Below are 18,427 nucleotides of genomic sequence, written 5' to 3' on the forward strand. Positions count from 1 at the left end.
AGTTTTCTAGAGTTTATTCTTCTGTCCTTATCTGTTGCTACTTATTGTCTTACTTTACATTTGAAACCCTTAAGTGTAGATAATGTAAGCAATTCCATTACCTACAATAAAGCACTCCTCTGGTAAAGATTTTTATCAGCTTGTATGGTCAATATCATTTTGAAGAAGAAAAAAAATTCAATTAATGATGTTTTGACTAGGATACAAAAGAAAAAATAAATGTGTTAGCAAGTAGATTAAGTCAATAAAGAAAGGCACTTCTTCCCTCAAAAGCAATGTAGCAGAAACTGTCAATATAGACAAAAAAACCACCTACATGAAAAGCTACTATTTCATGATTGCTCTTTAACCAGTACGACATTTCAGGCTGCTTCCTTGGAAACCTTTTTTTTTTCCTTTATTTTTTTTTCTAATGGAATTGGGCTGAATATACATCAGTGAACATGTTTATCAGTTAATCATTTTACTTTCATGGTGAAATATATTCAGACTTTCCAGCAATGTTTGTTATGTAGCTTGATCATTTAACTATTAAAATGTTTTATATTTTCTTGATTACATTAAACATGAATTAAAAATAGGAATTAATGCACTTTTTCTTTTTTAGAAAAATGTGTAAGAATCATTAAAATCACTGCATTGTATTCCAAGGTATAATAAAACTGAGGTTGATTGTTTCTCAAAGAAAGCACATGAGGTGTAAAAATATATCTGACAAATACAGTACAACATCCATATTTACTGATGAAAGAAGTGGTATGCTATGATATTATGCCTGTATATTTGTCTGAAATACTTTGATAATAATTAACTAAAAATAAGAGATGAACAAGCTTAATTAAATTCATTTTCCAAATAAGGAAAGTGGAATTTAAAGAAGTTGAGTGACTTTTGTCAAGTTCATTTAACTTTTCTAACAAACATTAAAGCTTTGGATTGCGTTGTAGGTGTTCCAGATCCAAAAGTCAGGATTTTGTTTTGTTTTCCTGATTTCAAAATGCTGGTGGATTTCATGATTGCAAAACTCAATACAAATTGTACTTGGATTGCATATGCACATATATATATAAACTTGTATATTATACATACATTATGTACTGTTAAAGGTTGTGTTTACCTTAAATCTGCATTATAGACTAGGCATAATGGTGATGATAAAGATTTACTATGTGAATATCTGTCTGAGATATATAATACATGACCTAAGGAATTAATTTTATAATGTTAAGAATTAATCATTAAAATATAAAGAAGTGCTTAGAAGAAAAACCATGGACAGTTTTACTAGATGTTTTAACAATTATTAACACATTTTATTTATATCAAATCATTTTGAAACTTTAATTGTTCATGCCCTTAAATACATGCACGTTAAATGTTCTTATTTATACTATTTTAAAATATAAGTAACTTATTATTCTTGGTTAGATTTAAGACATGTAGCTGTGTTTTAAATGATTTTTTAATGAAGACTCTAGGTATATGTTATGATACACATGTGATTTTTATTATGGCATACACAAAATCTTCCTTACTAAAGTTTTCAAAATTGCTGTTGTTTTTCATAATTACCTAAATTTGAAACTGTTTTAAATGTTTATTTATTTAGAAAACAAAATATATTTTTCCATATTGAACTCCATGCTAGAGGCAGGAATGTCTTTTTTTTTTTTTTTTTTACTGAATAACAACAACAACACTTTATTCCAGAAAGGACTTAGATGATTTTCATATACATCACTAAATGTAATTTTTTTCTTTTTTTTAATTTATTTTTTTTTAATAAATTTATTTATTTTAGTTGGGGGCTAATTACTTTACAATATTGTCGTGGTTTTTGCCATACATTGACAAGAATCAGCCATGGGTTTACATGTGTTCCCCATCCTGAACCCCCCTCCCACCTCCCTCCTCATCCCATACCTCTGGGTCATCCCATTGCCCCAGCCCTGAGCATTTGTCTCATGCATTGAACCTGGAATGGTGTTCTGTTTCACATATGATAATATACATGTTTCAACGCTATTCTCCCAGAACATCCACCCTCACCTTCTCCCTCAGAGTCCATAAAACAGTTCTATGCATCTGTGTCTCTTATTCTGTCTCGTATATAGGGTTATCGTTACCATCTTTCAAATTCCATATATATGCATTAGTATACTGTATTGGTGTTTTTCTTTCTGGCTTACTTCACTCTGTATAATGGGCTCCAGTTTCATCCATCTCAATAGAACCGATTCAAATGTATTTTTTTTAATGGCTGAGTAATATTCCATTGTGTATATGTACCACAGCTTTCTAGGAATGTCTTAACAACAGAATGCTTTTCATGATTTTATTTTGTGCCTTTATGTTCATACAGGACTGTCTAAATGTTGTTTGATCATATCTTAACTTCTTACATATAATCACACTTTCTACAGGAAATCTTCATCTCAGTGCTTTTGGGGGCAACAGTAATTAGTATTATGGTATACTTTTCACTCTCCTCTTTCACTTTGTTCTTCCTCTTTAGTTCTTCTTCATTTTTCTGCCATAAGGGTGGTGTCACCTGCATATCTGAGGTTATTGATATTTCTGTATATAGTTATGCCTGTAGTTGATTGCAAATACTTTTAGAGAAAATCAAGGGCAAAACAGTCACTGTGTTTGGGTGACAAAAGACTTAAAATCAGTCACAGTTAAAGGTCTGGTAATAGTTCACCAAAAAAAAACAAAAGCAATTTTTTGTTGACATACAAAATTGCAAAATAACTAGAATTATGACTGATCATACTAGTACATATCAGATTTTTTAAAAAGAATTCCATGTACTTTCTAGAACACATATTAATAATATATATTCATGTAGATATAATCTAAGAAGTTTAAATGTTACTTTTTATTTGACAGTCTTTCTCATGCAATTTAAAATATCCAATAACGCTAAATAAATTAACATCCTTTTTTTTTTTTATAAGAGAACATAAGTCTTTTGAGATCTTCCAGGTACCATCTAGAAATTCTCAGTTATTTTGAAATCCAAAGACTTCATTCAAAATTGGACTTGAGGAAGTTTATTAAAAATGGTTATCAAATTTAGAAAACTCAGCAGCGGCTACAGGGCTGGAAAAAGTTAGTGTTCATTCTAAGCCCAAAGAAAGGCAGTGCCAAAGAATGTTCAAACTACTGCACAATTGTACTCATCTCACACACTAGTAAAGTAATGCTCAAAATTCTCCAAGTTAGGCTTCAACAGTACGTGAACCAAGCACTTCCAGATGTTCAAACTGAATTTAGAAAAGGCAGAGGAGCCAGAGATCAAACTGCCAACATCCATTGGATCATAGAAAAAGCAAGAGAATTCCAGATGAATATCTACTTTTGCTTATTGACTGGGCTAAAGTCTTTGACTGTGTGGACCACAACAAACTGTGGAAAATTCTTAAAGAGGTGGGAATACCAGACCACCTTATCTGCCTCCTGAGGAACCTGTATGCAGGTCAAAAAGCAACAGTTAGAACCAGACACGGAACAATGAACTGGTTCCAGATAAGAAAAGGAGTACGTCAAGGCTGTATATTGTCACCCTGCTTATTTAACTTATATGCAGAGTACATGATACAAAATACCAGGCTGGATGAAGCACAAGCTGGAATCAAGATTACAGAGAGAAATATCAATAACCTCAGAAATGCAGATGTTACCGCCCTTATGGCAGAAAGCAAATAGGAACTAAAGAGCCTCTTGATGAAGGAGAAAGAGGAGAGAGAAAAAGCTGACTTTAAACTCAACATTCAAAAAATGAGGATCATGGCATTCAGTCCAATCACTTTATGACAAATAGATGGGGAAACAATAGAAATAGTGATAGACTTTATTTCCTTGGGCTCCAAAATCACTGCAGATGGTGACTGCAGCCATGAAATTAAAAGATACTTGCTCCTTGGAAGAAAAGCTATGACAAACCTAGACAATATTAAAAAGCAGAGACATTACCCTACCAACAAAGGTCCATCTAGTCAAGGCTATGGTTTTTCCATTAGTCGTGTATGGATGTGAGAGTTGGACTTTAAAGAAGGCTGAGCGCTGAAGAATTGATGCTTTTGAACTGTGGTGTTGGAGAAGACTCTTGAGAGTCCCTTGGACTGCAAGGAGATCAAACCAGTTAATCCTAAAGGAAATACGTTCTGAATATTTACTGGAAGGACTGATGCTGAAACTGAAGCTCCAATACTGTGGCCACCTGTTGTGAAGAACTGACTCATTGGAAAAGTCCCTGATGCTGGGAAAAATTGAAGGTGGGAGGATAAAGGGACTGCAGAGGATGAGGTGGTTGGATGGCATCACTGACTCAATGGACACGAGTTTAAGCAAGATCAGGGAGATGGTGAACGACAGGGAAGCTTGGCGTACTGCAGTCCATGGGGTCTCGCATAGAGTTGGACACAACTGAGTGGCTGAACAAGATGTCAAATACTGATTAAATAGCACTAGTCATTGTGAAGCAAAAACGTAGTTTATTGAACCAAAGTAGCAATGAAATCATTTCAGAGGCAAGTACAGGATGTTACATGATTGTAAACACACACACACACATACATACACGCAGAACAAAAAACCCTTTAGCCTTCTAATATTGAACTGACTTAGTTTTTCTAAGTAATCTAAGGCCTGACAAAGAAAACACTAACCAAAGAAACAATTTGATAAGACCAAGATCTTTGTTACCAAAGTGGATTATATTAAATCTTAAAAAAAAAAAATAAACTTTATAATCTTAAGAGCACAACAATAATCTAAAGAAAACAAATTTTAAAATTAAAGTCTAGTTTTGTGTTGATATATTATTGAACTCATTTTTTAAAGCCTTATAAATAAATCTTCTCAATTTTAACCAGCTTTGACCATACAATATAAAATTTATTTTCCACAAACCTTCTGCAACTTTCTATATCCATCTAGGTTTTATCTTATTATTTTTCCTTTCTTATTCCAGAATAGCCACTCATTTTTTAGACAAAATTAATTTTTTGTTTTTACAACAGCACATTCTATATTCTTTATATACTCATCATATTTTCTTCCCGTACATTATAATGCAAAGTTATTTTCCTTTGCTCTTATTGTTTTTAATAATTTTAAGTATTGATTATAAATTTTAAGGGTTAGTAACCTTTACGTGCCAATGAAAATGAGGAAGCAGGCATTTGTGAGTTGTCATATATTATCATCCTATAGTAGGTTAGCAAATTCATAAATACATAATTATAAACTTTATAATTTTTAGAGACAAATTCCATATATAATTTTTAGTATGGAAAAGACATGTTTAAATGTAGACTCAAATATCTTTGGTCTCTCTGTTAAAAGTGAAAAATGAAAGTGAATAACTTATGTAGTAATTAATGTGTCAGTGTTCAGTTATTATCTTATTTGGAAATGTTTTAAATATATAATGAATACTCTTTAATCATTACTTAATATAACATAGTATAAACTTATTCATATCTATTTAAGTTACTTGTTTTTTTAACAATTATGCTTAGATTAGACATCAAGCAGCTTACCACCTTTTAAGTTATAATATTTTGTTGACAAACTTTATAACATTGATATAGAATGAGCTTATATGACTAGTAAAGCCTGGTAGGAGCGCTGTATGGTTGCATTACATTTAATATTGACATTTCTGAAGACATGCCTGCTATCATTAAACCAACAATCTTACACTAACCTCAGTTTATCAAAGACTATACCAGATTATGTGAACTTGAAAATCATCTGGTGAGTTTCTATATTTCTGGGAATTTTAGGAATACTTAATTCCTAGAAATACTTTTTTCTTTAAGTCTATTAAATATAGACTATTAAATATATATCTTTTTAAAATGCCATATATATATGCGTATGTGTGTGTGTGTGTGTATATGTATATATGCTGCTAGGTCGCTTCAGTCGTGTCCGACTCTGTGCGACCCCATAGACAGCGGCCCACCAGGCTCCGCCATTCCTCGGATTCTCCAGGCAAGAATACTGGAGTGGGTTGCCATTTCCTTCTCCAGTGCATGAAAGGGAAAAGTGGAAGTGAAGTCGCTCAGTCGTGTCCGACTCTTAGCGACCCCATGGACTGTAACCTGCCAGCCTCCTCTGTCCATGGGATTTTCCAGGCAAGAGTACTGGAGTGGGGTGCCATTGCCTTCTCTGATATGTATATATATACACACAATTTGGGCTCCCCAGGTGACTCAGTGATAAAGAATCCGCCTGCCATGCAGGAGAGGCAAGTTTGATCCCTGGGGTCAGGAAGAGTCCTTGGAGGAGAAAGTGGCAACCCTTTTCTTTTTTCTCTAAAGGTGATTTTATTTGCATGCTTTAAAAGTCCTTTTGCTGCTGCTGCTGCTGCTGCTGCTAAGTCGCTTCGGTCATGTCCGACTCTGTGCGATCCCATAGATGGAAGCCCACCAGGCTCCCCCGTCCCTGGGATTCTCCAGGCAAGAACACTGGAGTGGATTGCCATGTCCTTTTCCAATGCATGAAAGTGATAAGTGAAAGTGAAGTCGCTCAGTCGTGTCCGACTCTTAGCAACCCCATGGACGAAAAATCCTCCGTCCATGGGATTTTCCAGGCAAGAGTACTGGAGCAGGGTGCCATTGCCTTCTCCAAAAGTCCTTTTAGAGAAGCTATTTTTTGGAGACAGTTTGTCTTTTAGAAGCTTCTGAATGCCAACCAAGCAATGCATTCTGTTGTCTCTTTGAAGTGTGAAGTCCACTTTCCTAGGTTTTCCCTCTAAGGTAGGTTATGTATTGTAAGTTAATCAGTAGGTTATCTATTCTAAGTTAATCATTCCCAAAAGTGGCCCCTACAATTCCAAATTATCCAAAATTATTCATTTTCCAAATAGGCAAAAAGCTCCTGGTCCATAGTGAGTATACATATAACACACCAGTTTTGGGGGGGGTTTTTGACAGAAGTGGAAAATGTTTTAGACTACTTAGAACCTGTCTTTACTTTTAAATTCCCTAAGACTCTTTTTTTTTTTTTTTTTTTTTAATTCTTTCTTGGGGGCTAATTACTTTACAATATTGTAATAGTTTTTGCCATACATTGACAAGAATCAGCCATGGGTTTACATGTGTTCCCCTTCCCGAACCCCCCACCCACCTCCCTCCCCCTCTCATCCTTCTGGATCATCCCATTGCCCCGGCCCTGAGCCCTTGTCACATGCATCGAACATGGAATGGTGCTCTGTTTCACATATGACAATACACATGTCTCAGTGCCATTCTCCCAGAACGTCCCACCCTCACCTTCTCCCTCAGAGTCCATAAAATTGTTCCATGCATCTGTGTCTCTTATTCTGTCTCGCTAACCCTAAGACTCTTAACTATGAAGGGTCCTGTTTCTTAACAGCTGTTCCAAAACACAGAGATTCACATGTTTCCTGCCTTTTAAAGAGAATGGGGTGAATTACCAAGAAGCCTCTGTCAACTAAAAAAAGATGCACAACTTGAGAGTTGTGAGTTATGTTTTATCTGGGGCAAAATGAGGACTGCAGCCTGGGAGACAGCACCTCAGCTCTGAGACACTGCTCCAGAGAGGCAGTGGGAGGAAGGTCAATATGTAAGGTTTTGGTGAAGGTGGAGTTCAGTACCATTAAACAGTTACTTTTCAAAAGGTTTGCTGCTGGTCATGAGGATCTGATATCACCATGAAGGGATTTAGTGCTTTTCTAGATATGAGGAGATGCAAGGATTGAGAGCATAAAATTTGTTGCTAAAAACATCTAACTATCTAAAGACCTGTCCCACCATATTCCCTGGAGCACAGAGTACCTCACTCTGCCTTGACTTCCTCAGGGGGTGTTGAAGGTCAACAGCTACAGCAGCACAGGGTTCAATTTCCACAGAGGCAGATGGCAAATGCTCTTTTTCAGTCATTGCTCTTGGAAAGTCCCAGTTTATAGTTGACACCTTAGTAAACAAACTACAGATCTGCACAATAAAGTCAGAGCTCAAAATGCAAAGAGAGCAGAGGACTTAACCTCAAACTCCAGGGTCAACAAGAAAGCATTAGAACCTGACTACTCACTGGCCTTGAGGAATTTGGGGGTCTTTTCTGAATCATAACTTCTGACACCAAAAACTGTCAGAAATCTGTAAATAGCAAAGTTAAATCACCAAGTCAACAAGGAGTAATTAACAAGAGTTTATTGTACACATAAGAACAGTTTGCAAGCTGGGTGTGTTCAAATTCTGAAACTAATCTAAAGCTCAGAGCTCAGGGACATGATGTCACAAAATGAATTAAAAGGGAAAGTGAGGAAGTTGTTTAACTTTTATGATTAGTCATTATAATGGGTGCTTCCTGATGGCAAGAGATTTATTAAAAGTGATTATCTCAAGGATTTTAGGAAGATGATTTAGGATTGTCAGAGTACTTTACAAGAATTAACCTAAGTTAAATTTTGCTTATGTTCATGAAATAAAATAGATACAGTTTTGCTTATGTGGCTTAAATTGGTTTTGTTTGCTCAGGGAATTCTCAAGTTTGGTCTTTCCTTTGTATTTAATTTTAATAGAAAAAAATAGAAGTAGGTAAAATATTCAAAGTAATAGGTTGAGCATAAGCTTGATTTGTCAACTAAACTTTTATAGGAAATCATGATTTGCATGGATTCACATTACTTTCGTTTATTTAGAGAATATTTACTAGGTGCTTACAATATGCTGGGCCCTGGGGTAATATGCATATATATGTAATACTACATACCAAAGAATCATAGATGAGTATAGACTATTGGAATATAAAAGTATGATCATAATGTTTTATAATTATGATAGCAAAAATGTCTGAAATATGGTACTTTTAGAAATAGAATGTAGTTCAGCATAATTAGATCTATCACTTAATTGATTTTTAGGATTATCATATAGATTTATATATATAGAAAGAGAATAGATGCTAACATATTTAAGTACCTTTGAGTTTCAAACATAGGCATTCTTAGTGTTTTTCACTATATTCTGTTTGCTTTTATTTATTGCTCTATGAAACAGGCACATTTGGTATCCTTTCAAATGGGCAACCATGGTCCAAAGCAACCCAGTTTAATCCTTTCAGTTTGATCAAATATTTAAAAGTTACTTCAACTTTAATAAGAAAACAATCATAAAATATGACTGGATAACACAAAACACATAAGTTGGTTTTAATAAATAGTAGTAAATATTAACTTGAAAGAATACCATATTATTAGATTGCTAACTTATAACAAAAAACCAGAACACAAAGTGGTAAATAGAAAAAGGTAGAGTGTGGTCATTCTTGTGTGATATATTTTGGAAAACAAATCATTACAATGCAGTTAAAAAAAATATCATGTCATTCATTTGACAAAATATTTTTGAGAATCTGTTAATGCCAAGTAATTGTGTATATTCTGGGCATACAAAGTAAAAATAACTGTAATCCCCCGTACGGTCTTTTCATCTCGTTCAGTAATGATAACTATAAGTTGTAGGCTTTGTCATTATCCCAGCTCTACAGATAAAACCATGGAGGTTTAGGGAAGACCTGACTGATGTCACAATAAGTGCTAAGTGTCCCCCAGGTTAGTATGGTGAGACCAAACATGTTATCACATCACACACCTCAACCAGGTACAGTGTTAGAGTGATTATCTCTATCTGAAAGGTGCAAAAAAGGCAGTGATACTTTCATTTCATTGCAAAACAGATTGGAAGAGAGGTGTGCAGAAAGAATCACGGTTAGTTAATACCAACTCTCTGACCGGACTATTTTCTAAGATCCCAGTAAAAATTATATTTTAATCAAAAGAGGAAAGTGAAAAAGATAGTAGGCAGCTTTGATAAATTTTGATTGTTGTATTAAGGTTTAAGGCTTTAGAGAATGAATGAGTTTAAATTTCATCTTATCATATTGCCTCTGAACTATCACACTGAGGTCTTAAAAATTTCATTTTTTTTTCCCTGAAACTAAACTTGATGGAGACTGAAATGTATTTTTATTACCAACTACATATGCTGGTAAAGACTCAAATAAACAAAGAAGAAAACTGATTTATGGTGCTGCATTCTAATATCACCTACTAATCAAATGTAGAAACTCTTAAAAAAGGAAAACATATTGAATAAGCACAGCGCTAGCCATCTAATTCTGAAAGGTGGGGTGGAAGTTGTCTCATCTTTCTGTACAGGCTTTTGTAGAACTGTCCATCCAGGAGGCATATTCATAGCCCTTTAACAAGCATACATGATGATTAAAAACAGCAAAGTTTCTGCCTGCATAGCTAGGTTATCTTGAGATGGAGATAACCACTTTTAGCTGACTCCAGGGAATGTGATTGCACTGTGGAGTCTATATTTGTTTATCTTACCATGCAGTTGAAACAGAGCTGACATATTACTCTGGTGCTTACCTACCCTACATTCTTAGTGAACTGTATGTTATATTTCCAAGTTTCACAGATATGTTTAGCATTGTTCGTCTCATTATCTTTCATTGAGTAATCACTTATTGGATGTCTTCTAGGTATCCAGAATAGGCACTGTAAGCAGTATTATAGGAAATTTAGAACTTGAAATTTCACTCAGGATTGATAGAGATTAATAAATTATAAGTTGCATCTTACTAATAAGCTCCTGACTGTTATTTCTCAGAAATACGGACATCATGAATCCTAATAGCTCACACCTCACGTCAAAGGGTTGATGAACTAACATCACATTTCTCAATGATTCTGGATTTGTTTGCTTAACTTGCTATAGAGGAAAACAACAGTATGCCCTTAACTCATAGTTGATTTTCTTAGCACTCTTGCCCAGGAAGAGATAATAAAACTTACTTTTGATAAAAGTGCTCAATAACTGAATAGTCTGTTGAAGAATTTCATTCAAAAGATAATCTTTTGGCTGAAAGAGAAGAAAATGCTGTGAAGGGCATAATCATATTTTCAATAAAGAATATTTTAACAAGTAGAGAAAAAAAATGTCTTTCTTCCTTTTGTTTAAATGTTTCACGAGAAAGAAGAGTACTGAAAGTATGGGTAAAGTATTCTTCTATGTTAGTTTTCATAAAATCTACTGGCAACATATTCTTTCATAAGGTTCACAAGGTTTGTTAGAAGTCCAATATGATTTTAAAAAATATATATATATATAGTGAATAATATTGAAGACATATAAAAATTCATATTTGATTAACTCTTGGCATGTCCTTCAAAGAGAAATAGACTTGGAAGTCTATTCAAATGATAGACACATTTGAAGGCTTTCATTGAGGATGGATGGTTGTAATTTTTATTCTCAATGCTTTTAAATGTTTTCCTCTGTTTTTTATTATTGCAAGTAGAAGTTAGATTTTCTAAGGAGGCAATATTGAGGTAATTATTACACATGAGCTCTAATGTTGAGGCTGATATTTCCGGTTCTAGGTACTTTTGCTTTGGCATCTTTGTTTTGAAAGATAAATAACTGGTTGACAGCTTTTGATTTGACAGTTGGGTTTCAAATGCATGAACATTTCTTCTAGTTAGTGACATTGTTGGTGGTTTTATTGAGTTAATAGATGATGATGATTTGTCCCAAGAGTTTGCTGCATCCAACACAGCGGGTGAGAAAGACCTAAAACAGGGGGTGAGCGGGTAATGAAAAGACAATCACATATAATTTGGCAAGTGGGGAGTCAGGGGGCCCTCCTGCTCTTCATGGCAGGAAGACAAAATAGCTCCTTTCAGCCCGCGTTTTTATTGGCAGAAGTCACATGAGATCATTAGGGAATAGCGATACTGGGGAGTTTGATTAGCGCAGGCTTTGCTGTTGATAAGGAATATCTTGTTTTGTTTTCATGGAGACGAATACAGGGGTAAGCAGTGAAGCAGAGCAGAGAGCATGTTCTGCCCTAAGAACGTCCGTTCGGCATACTTACTAGGACAATCACGAGGGCACATTTTGCTGCATCCTCGAGTCATGGGGCAGGTTCTAGTCTCTGCTCCGCCAGGCTGCAACATCGTTGGTTTCATATTTAAAAACACTGCATGCAGAGTTGCACCCACATTTCCCATAGAAGTTTGGAACATTCATCGATGGACATGTGACAAAGAACAAATAACAGTGTAGAGGTTTTCGCAATACAGTACAAAACTCAGATACAAATATACATCCTAGTGTTTGGAAGTTAATACGTCTCTAAATGAAGGAATAAATATTGGTGAAAAAGAAGTGTGATGCCAAATGAAGAGACAAATCAGTAAGCAAAAAAATAGTATTATGTACTGTGAACAAAAGACTTCAAGACAAATTGCTCAGGTGCAGCCCACAAAATGAAGTGTTATTTGCATAGCATTGACATGAACCTACACACATTTTAAATGCATTCAGATGTCTTGTATTTCACAGTAAAGTCTTTGTAATTCTGTCAGTCGTGTCTCATGTTTCATTATGTCCTTTTTAATCTATCTGTTTCATTGTTCATCTTTTTTTTATGGCACAATTGCCTTGTAGCCAGTTAGTTTTGTGGTGAAAATATTTGCAGCAAAAATGCTTGTGGTAAAGATGTCTGTGAACCTGATGCTTATGATACTGAACGTGAACTTTTCCAGTCATAGTCAGATGACTCTAGTCTTGCCCTAATGTTAATTTTATTCACACACAACACACACACACACACACAGTCCTTTTATTTTCTCACTTTACTCTCATGAATAGGAATAAAACACTTGTCCATTTTTCATGGAATATTAAGAAAGAAAAACTAAAAGTTAAATCATTGCAGAAAAATTCAATGGTAAAGGAACCTTTCATTGAGGCGTAAAAGGCATTTTATTATTATTATTATTTTTTTTTGTTGTTGTTTTGCCATACGTTGACATGAATCCACCATAGGTGTACATGTTTTCCCCTTCCAGAACCCCCTTTCCACATCCCTCCCCATCCCCTCCTATTATACAGAGTGAAGTAAGCCAGAAAGAAAAACACCAATACAGTATACTAACACATATATATGGTATTTAGTCAATCGGTAAAGATAACCCTGTATGCGAGACATCAAAAGAGACGCAGATAAATAAAACAGTATTATGGACTCTATGGGAGAGGGCGAGGGCAGGATGATGTGGGAGAATGGCATGGAAACATGTAAATTATCATATGTGAAACGAATCGCCAGTCCAGGTTCAAGGCATTTTCTTTTTGTTGATTCAGTAAGGAAGTATTTTTAAAATGTGGCAAAGCAAATGCTTGAAAAGAAAATGTTAAATCTAACTGTAAGAGAGGAGAGCCAGAGAATGAAAATCTCTAGGTAACTTATGTGAATTCTTTTTTATTACCTTTTCTAGAACAATGAAAATCAGGAGCAATTTCCCATCCAGCCCCTCACCCTTCCAAGGAACATCAGGCAGTTCCCTGAGACATTTTTAGTTATCACAGTTGGAGAATGTTTCTGGCATCTGGTGTGTAGAAGACAGGGATGCTGCTTAATATCCTATAATGCACAAGACGCTCCCAACAGCAAAGAATTATTCAGCCCAACTTATGAATATAGCCAAGTCAGGAAACCTGCTGTAGGTGTTAGTTGTGAAAAATGCTGAAATCCTTATTGATAACTCAGATGTGTTATAGCATTTGTCAGAACTACAACAAAGGGCTTTGTTTACCATCTTACAGTGTTACTTTCTGCCTGGGGAGCATGGTAATGTCATACTTGTAAATACATCATTTCTGTAGTCCCCTTCTTACAACTGACTCAGAACTGGGTCTCTTTTAGCTCAAGGTAGCCTATCATGTTCTTGAAGGTTACCTCTGAACATTTCTGTTTTCAGCCCATCATCTTCCCATGACAATGTTTGAGTCAAAGTATTAGAGAAATAAATTTTAATTTTAGACTGTTTTTACATGTTCTTCTACCTGACCACATCAGACTCTGGAAATCATATACATATTGTATCCTAAAAATATCCTTGAGATACACACACAGAGAAATCTATCAATGATTCAGAGTTTTAAATATTTTTGCAAAACTCTAGATTTACGGGTGATGGGAAAAACTATTTAGATCATTGTGCTTTAAAATTTATCTTCTGATATCTATCCCCTAATACAGTTTTGTATGTTATTTTTCAATACAAATTATTTTCTTATGTAATTTTAGTGAAATTGTATATTTCCATCTCTATGTATTACATTCATATATTTAAAAATATATTTTATTATCTAATTTACTTTTGTGGTGGTTACAAAACCAGAAATGACTCTAGTATATTAGGGATAAACTTTTGATATAAGCCAGAAAGTTTAAAATATTGGAAATTAAGTTGATCATCTCATAATAATCAAGGAAAAATGTTTCTGATTTAGTTATAGGAAAGCAGTTCTTATTTAAAATGTTTTATTTCACTTAAAAATAGAGATTTATACAAATAATATTCTATTATACAATAAAATTTTTCTTATTAGCAATAATCAATATTTATTGATTTTTTACTATTGACATGGCATTATGCAGATTATCCACCCTAGAAGTATTTTAGAAGATATTATTATTTAAATAGTTTAAAGTTAATAGAGAAATAGACTTTATTTAATCTGATTTATTTCATCTGTTTGTTACATCCATTTGAACATATATATATATATATGCTTATGTACATACATATATGTATCCCTTTATACAAACATGTTTAATACTGTTGCAGATAAATATTCCTTTATTTTTTATAGAAAAGTATGCATATTTATACTTCAGTATTCTGTGTTTTACAGGTAAATTCATATATTTATGTAGAGAATTTTGTATTGATTCATCTTTTTTGGCCCTTCATCAAATAATTGAATCCATAGTATAGGTTTTATTAAGTGAGTTGTTTTTATCTGTAAGGCTTCAAAGAAAAAGGAGAAGACAATAAAAAACATTTCTATCATCTTCTAAGTCTGCATCACTTTTTCAGTAATCTCCTGAACAGTGCAAAAACATTATAAAGCTCTTCAGAACTGTCATAACATAAGAGGTTCTTAACTTCCCCTTCAATTTTATTCCATGTTGCTTCTCAGCAAAGCAATGTGTACCGTCTATGATATTAGTCAGTTTGGGGAAAAGTTTGTTATTTTTATGGACAAATACTACCACTGACTCATTATTTTTGTTAGCATTTCACTTTGGAGATATGTTTTATGTACTCCATTTGAAATCTATACTTTCTGTAACATTTTACTTATTATCTACTTATTTAATATGTGACTGCATGAAATCAAATATCCTATATTTCCACCATAAAGTGTACTTTCCATGCTTCAAAATGAGAGGATTCTAGAGGACCGATAATAATGCTTCCATATTTATTCTTTCTCTCAGAAACAAATTTATTATGATAAGGACATTTTTGTAGTTAACATTTTAATTTTTATTGAATTTTAATAATAAATTATCCACTTTATTCAATTTTTAATTTATACTTAATTTACAATTTATTCAATATTTCACTAGATTTTTGTCTTACAAAAGATGATTAGATTAGTATATCACAAGAAGTTGAAGGAATTCTTAGTACAGTTATTATCCTGGGTATTTTAAAAAATTGATAATATTAGCTTAGTATTTTTCCTGCTCACATAAATAGTCATTTCAGCTTCCACTTAGTGTGGGAGTAAATAAAACATGTTCCAAATGAAAAACAAATGTAATACATTGGTGGTCTCCATCTCTATGTGATTATTTATTTGTAAATCCTAGTGAAGCAAGTTTCACTTAGTGAAATGTGAAAAAAATTTAAATCTATTATTATAACTTTGAAATGCATTCTTTTGTGTAGATGGCAAGTATTCTATTTTTTTTAAAAAAGCTAAGAATGATCACTAAATGATAAGATGGTTGATTTTCATCAAAATGCCTATTCTGCAGAGCTGACCAGTGACTGAAATAACAATACTGTACAGAATAAATAATTCTCAGAAGGCATATTCAGTATGAGCACCTATTGTGAAGAATTCAAAACTCACACTCAGACATACACACACACACACACACACACACACACACACACAGATGGGATAGAGAGAGAAAAGATTTTATTAGTATTTTATTAGACACTAGTATTTTACTGTATCAAGCTATTTATGTTGAGATTTTGTGATTTCTGTGTCTTTTTACACTCATGGCTACTGTTTTTTTTTTCCTATAATGAACACACGTGTTATATGATGGGGGGGCTGAGGTTGACTTTGTAAATATTTGAAGGAGACCAACTTTATTAACATACGAAGTAACAGAAGGCTCCTGCTCAAAACCCTCCAATGACTTCTAGCCTCACTGTAGGTGAGATTTAAAGTCCTTACACACCTAACACCCACCCCATTCATTCTACAACCTCTTCAATGTCCATCACCACCTGTAAGACCTTGGCTTTGTTTCTTCTTTGTGTGCCTGTCTCCAGCTTCAGGAAGTTTGCTCTTCTGATTTCTCTACCTGGTGTTATGTTCTGCCAGATACCATCATGCTCAGTTATAGTAGTAGTTCAGTCGCTCAGTCGTATCCAACTCTTTGCAACCCCATGGACTCCAGCACGCCAGGCTTCCCTGTCCACCACCAGCTCCAGGAACTTGCTCAAACTCAAGTACGTTGAGTCGGTGATGCCATCCAACCAACTTATCCTCTGCTGTCCCCTTCTCCTCCTGCCTTCAATCTTTTCCAGCATCAGAGTCTTTTCCAATGAGTCAGTTCTTCACAACAGGTAGCTAAAGTATTGGAGCTTCAGCTTCAGCATCAGTCCTTCCAATGAGTATTCAAGGTGTATTTCCTTTAGGATTAACTGGTTTTATCTTCTTGCAGTCCAAAGGACTCTCAGTTCATCACAGTTCAAAAGCATCAATTCTTCGGCATTCAGCTTTCTTTATGGTCCAACACTCACATCCATACATGACTACTGGAAAAACCATAGCTTTGACTAGACAGACCTTTGATGGCAAAGTAATATCTTTGCTTTCTAATATGCTGTCTAGGTTGATCATAGCTTTTCTTCTAAGGAGCAAAAGCGTCTTTTAATTTCCTGGCTGCAGTCACCATCTGCAGTGATGTTGGAGCCCAAGAAAATAAAGTCTCTCACTTTCTCCATCGTTCCCCATCTATTTGCTGCTGCTGCTAAGTCGCTTCAGTCGTGTCCGACTCTGTGCGACCCCATGGACTGTAGCCTACCAGGCTCCGCTGTCCATGGGATTTTCCAGGCAAGAGTACTGGAGTGGGGTGCCATTGCCTTCTCTGATCTATTTGCTATGAAATATGAAATCATGCTCAGTGCTTAAATGCTCAGTGCTCTTAAATGTCTTTCATGGCCTAAACAATATTGTAAATATCCAGCTTGCATCCCCGTTTCCCTTTCTTGCTTAATTTTTCTCCCAGACTTATCACCATCTAACATGTTCATATTTTGTCTGAATTCCCTTCTCCCCATTTGAATACAAACTCAAGGAAGACGAGGATTTTAGTCTCTTTTTTTTTCTTCCCCATTACCTTACCTCTGCACTTACGAGTAGCTGGTCACAAGCAGACACTCAATATCCTCTGAATGAAGGATGCCAGGGACTTGCAAAGCACAAAGCAGATGTCACTTTTCAGGAATGCCATGCTTATGTTGATTTTAATCCCTGATACATGATCTGGAGAACCACTTCTAAGAGATTGTAACAGGCAAACATTAGCTCACAGAAAAAGGCAAATTGACTGAAGGAAATTAAACCAACAAGCATAGACATTCTGTTTCATCACATTAAATCAAAGTCCCAGCAGCAAACACTCCCTCAAAGTGCTTCTCAAACTTTTCATATTGTATCGCCTATAGAAATTGAAGATATTTGAATAGCATATTGGAGTAAATGGACAAAGTTTGCTTGTATCCAAAAGCTACTTCCTCAAGACATTCCTTTGTGACAGGTATCTCATCACCCTCCTAATAAGCTCTGAGATAGTTAATCTAGTTTATAACCCTTAGGTGATCTCATTTCTGATTTTTTTTTCTTTTAATTTTGTTACTGAAGTATAGTTGACTTACAGTAATGTGGTAATTACAGCTGTATAGCAAAGTAACTCAGTTATACATATATATTGTTATCGGTCACCAAGTCCTGTCCTACTTTTTGTGACCCTATGGGCCTCAGCATACCAGGCTCCTTTGTCCTCCACTGTCTCCCAGAATTTGCTCAAATTCATTTCCATTGAATCAGTGATGCTATCTAACTATCTCATTGTCTGCTGCCCCTTTATCCTTGCACCTTCAATCTTTCCCAGAATCAGGGTCTTTGCAGCAAGTTGGCTCTTTGCATCAGGTGGCCAAAGTTTTGTAGCTTCAGCAACCATCCTTCCAATGATTATTCAGGGTTGGTTTCCTTTAGGATTGACTGATTTGATCTCCTTGCAGTCCAAGGGACTCTTAATAGTCTTC

At 34.7% G+C, this 18,427-nt stretch overlaps 1 protein-coding gene across 3 annotated transcripts in view; it reads left to right on the forward strand.

Moving 5' to 3' along the window:
• CCSER1 (coiled-coil serine rich protein 1) overlaps positions 1-18,427 on the forward strand; it is a 1,336,256-nt gene that overhangs the window by 778,335 nt on the left and 539,494 nt on the right. The gene's annotated exons all lie outside the window — the stretch shown is intronic.

The sequence above is a fragment of the Giraffa tippelskirchi genome, chromosome 1 (assembly GCF_054371585.1).
Source record: "Giraffa tippelskirchi isolate mGirTip1 chromosome 1, T2T-mGirTip1v1.2.pri, whole genome shotgun sequence".
Classification (NCBI taxonomy): Eukaryota; Metazoa; Chordata; class Mammalia; order Artiodactyla; family Giraffidae; genus Giraffa; species Giraffa tippelskirchi.